Source organism: Sinocyclocheilus rhinocerous, unplaced genomic scaffold (genome assembly GCF_001515625.1).
Source record: "Sinocyclocheilus rhinocerous isolate Xijiao unplaced genomic scaffold, SAMN03320098_v1.1 scaffold1703, whole genome shotgun sequence".
Lineage (NCBI taxonomy): Eukaryota > Metazoa > Chordata > Actinopteri > Cypriniformes > Cyprinidae > Sinocyclocheilus > Sinocyclocheilus rhinocerous.
In genome coordinates, this window is record NW_015640476.1 from 100,657 (window position 1) to 105,457 (window position 4,801).

Sequence of the window (4,801 nt, forward strand, 5' to 3'; positions counted from 1 at the left end):
TATAATAATAATAATAATTCCACTTTTAAAAGTGAAAATTAAAGATAAAGAAAAATAATATAATACAACATATATATATATATTGTATATAGATAAGCTATTTCAAATGATTAAAAAAGTCACCTACAAGATAAACATTACAATGTTAAATATAAAAAAAAATTAAGCATCACTGATACCACTTATTTTTGTTTTAAACTACAGTAAGTGAAACATGCATTATTGCAAATACATTACAAAGTACAAACAGAAATATACTACATTTTCTCATGACCTCACAAAGTTGAATGCTTATTTCAGCAAGTGACGACTAGCTACCATCTTGTACCAAAAAAAAAGAGAGAGAGAGAGAGAAAGGTTGTCAATTAAATTTATTTAACGTAAAAAATGTCTAAACATTTGACAGTGCAATCAAATAAAAGGTCAAGAAAGAGATGGGCTGAATTTGGAACATTATGCTTGCATACTGCTACTTCTGCCATATAGAGTAGTAAGTATAGTAAGAGAAGTGTGAAAAATCATGACTAATATCACATCCGTTTCAAAACATCGCAAATGGAAGGTCAACTTGAGTGCATTATATTGAGGAATAAAGTATTCCACAGAGTGTCACTGCTGTATAATGCTCATTTCTGCAAATGCCATCCAGGTATTCCACGCATACAGGAAAGTCTGTGCACAACATACTAAACTAAGAGAGGTATTCCATTCTGAACATGTTTTTTACTAAAATGGCCTACTAATGGGCTTCACCTTAAACGGAGCAATTTAGTCCAGCAGTTCAAGAAAACATATGTGGTTTAAAGTTGTATCCAAAACCTACAGTTAACCTTGGCTATCAAAGCTGCGCCTCTAACTGAAGCTAAAAAATGCAAGGTTGCAAGGGTGATGCCGGACGACTTGGTAATTGCGAGTATTATACAAAGTAATGATTTTTCACAGAAAGACAGCGGTACAAACTCAAACACGGCTCTAATCACCTTGAGATTTCTCCCCCGGGGAAACTTCAAGGGCAGAAGCAGAGATTCAAACAGACGATTCGTGCTCTAACGGCATATAAACAGGAGCAGGATCCACGCACATCACTTATTAAAATTCAAATCGCAACTAAAATGCCAAAGCATTAAATGAATCATTAACTAAAACTAACAGATACTTTAAAAAAGTGAATGCACCAGCCAACAATACAGAATTACTCAGATAAATGAGGTGAAATTTATTGCCAGATATTTGAAACCACCTGCTCATCAAACATCTCACATAACGGTGGATACTAAAAGCAATGTAAGACCCGCCCCCTTCGTTACTGGTGCTACATCCGACAAGCAATGGTGCTCTCACACCACACAACATGTTCTCAAGCAGTGATATTCGTGACAGATCACTGTAGCGCCTCAGTTCAAGCACCAACTGAAGCGATCATCTTTTCATATTTACTAGTTACAGCGTGAAATAAACATGAATGAACATCAGAAGATATATTGTTTCAATAGGCCTACACACCATTTTTCACGTTCAAGTCCGCCAACGTTAATCTACTCTCCTGTCTGGTTTGTTTATCGGACAAAAATGGCAGATTTGGCATCATGATTGGTCAGATTGTCTGTCAAACTTCCATAAAAGTATGATGACGGGAACCCCAGTTGATAAAACGGGGAACATCAGGAGTGGGATATGTCATTCCTTGGACAGGAAATACATCTTAAAGGGGTCGTAATAATCAAGGAACTTTGCTGCCGTACCATGGGTGCAGCAGGCGCAATGATATAACGCAGCGCCTGAAAATAGTCCCCAGCTAGGTAACTTCCAATAAGCCTATTTTCAGGCACTGCGTAATATCATTGCGCCTGCTGCACTCATGGTACGGCAGCAAAGTTCCTTGATTATTACGCCGGAATGAGAGTATAGTTCCTAGCCATATCAGCCTAGAAAATCGCAACTTTTCATTTTCCGTCGGTCTTAGTACACGATGTAACCACAGAAGGGTCAAGTTTTAAATAGGAAAAATATAGAAACATTTTTGGTCATTTTTGAGCGAGATGCTAACAGTCTAATCAGATTCAATGATCTATGCTAAGCTACAGCTAAAAGTGCTACCGCCAGACCCGGAGATCGGCTGAATGGATTAGAAAATGGTAAAACTCAACTGTTTAACTCTAGGGGAGTTTGAAAATGAGCCTATTTTCAAAAATAGTGGAGTGTTCCTTTAAGGCCTCAGGCTTATGAAAGCGTCTCTGAATGAAGGTGGGATTGATGATGTCAGCTAAAAAAGAAAGTAGTTTCTGGGGCAGAACAAGTTATTATATTCATATGAGAGATTATGATGACAAAAATAGTCCGGTTTGATTTCATGTGCACATTTTAATATCACTGAGATGCTAGTTATCTATCAAAATTTTGCATTTTTATTTTTCTATTTTTCTATTACCTTATTATAATATTAGTTGATGTTTTAGTATTTTGTGTTGTGCTTTTGTCATTTATATTAGTTGTTTTCTAAATACATCTATATAGTTTTTATTCGTTTTCATTTCACTTTTAGTTTGTTATTTTACTATACGTTTTATTACAAGTTAAACTAAATGAAAATTATAAATTGTTCCTATATATTTCCTATGCATTTTATTTGAAGTATTTTTGAATAGTTTTAGTTGTAGTTAACGATAATAAGTATTTATTTTATTTTTTATTTATTTAATTTTAGTTAAAAGTTTTACTAATTTTGTGTGTTCTTGTCATTTTTATTATTTTTTTTGTAAATATATCTTTGTAGTTTTTATTAAGTTGTATTTTCCCTTGTCAACTAGGTAAAATAAAACCAGTTTATATATATATACATATATACACACACACACACACACACATATATATATATATGTATGTGTATATATATATATATATATATAGTTTTACTTGTAGCTAGCTATAATAACCATAAGTATTTATATATTTAATGTTTTGGTGGTTAATATGACTGTGTTCTTGGAATTTACAATTACTATATGTAAGGTATATATATATATATATTGTAGAAATATTCTATTCAAATACCCTATTAATATTCATCACCCATGACTGATTTGAAAGTGTTTAATTATCAGGAGGATTACTGAAATAAAGTGAGCATTATTCAGCTGCTGGTGACTGATATGACTGGAGTCTAATGCAAGCAGATCTGACTACAGGGGGAAGTCATGGCCTAATGGTTATAGAGTCGGACTCGTAACCCAAAGGTTGTGGGTTCGAGTCTCAGGTCCGGCAGGGATTGTAGGTTGGGGGAGTGAATGTACAGCGCTCTCTCCCACCTTCAATACCATGACTGAGGTGCCCTTGAGCAAGGCACCGACCCTCCAACTGCTCCCTGGGCGCCACAGCATAAATGGCTGCCCACTGCTCCGGGTGTGTGTTCACTGCTGTGTGTGTGCACTTAGGATGGGATAAATGCAGAGCACTAATTCCGAGTATGGGTCACCATACTTGGCCACATGTCACTTCACTTCACTACAGTCCTGCTGGAGTCTGCAGCTGATGACGTCACTGCACCGAGGCTCCAGCGCGCGCCTGTGTTTCTGCTGCCATCCAGTGCTGGAAGAACTCAAATACAAGTCTAAAATCAAATATGAAAACACAGTTTCTTATTCTAAAATACAGAAATATATGTCCAAATACCGAGAAAAAAAAAAAGTCTGGAATGTTTCTGATGTCAAATTTCAGTTTCCTCGTCTCCAAAACATTTTCTGTCATTATATATCTGCCATTAATATTATTTTTCTCCATGTTGGTGGTAAATCCGAGAAGCAAGGCTTATGTGCTTTATTTTACTTGATAAATGTAATACTACTTTGCGTAATTTATTCTGAATAGATAATACTTTACACTTAATTTAGGTAAATATCGCATTCATAATGTGATGTGTTTTAAGGTCATGTTCATTTCAGAAAATATAAGAAGAAAATAACATTAACTACGAGAATATCTCGAATTACTGAATTTGTTTATTTTAGTTTTTCTTTATTATGAAATAATAATAATAATAATAAATAATGTAATAATAATAATTAACATAATAATAATAAACATAAACATAACAATAATAATGATGATGATGATGATGATAATAATAATAATCATTATTATTATTATTATAAACATAATAATAATAATAATAATGATGCTGATGATAATGATAATAAACAATAATAATAATAAACATAATAATAAACAATAATAAACATACACCTAATAATAAACATAATAATAATAATAAACATAATAATAATAATAAACATAATAATTATAATAATAATAATAATGATAATAATAAACATAATAATAAACAATAATAATAATAAACATAATAATAAACAATAATAAACATACACCTAATAATAAACATAATAATAATAATAAACATAATAATAATAATAAACATAATAATTATAATAATAATAATAATGATAATAATAAACATAATAATAAACAATAATAATAATAAACATAATAATAAACAATAATAAGCATACACCTAATAATAAACATAATAATAAACATAATAATAATAATAAACATAATAATAATAATAAACAATAATAATAAACATAATAATGAAATAATAATAAACATAATAATAATAATAAACAATAATAATAAACATAATAATGATAATAATAATCATAATAAAAATAATAATGATAATAATAATAACAAACATGTAATTAAAATATACAGTAAAAGCAACGGCCCGCCCTCATCCCCGTGCGTCATCTCGCTGTGCGTCACGCGTCATCAGCGCGTCGTGTCC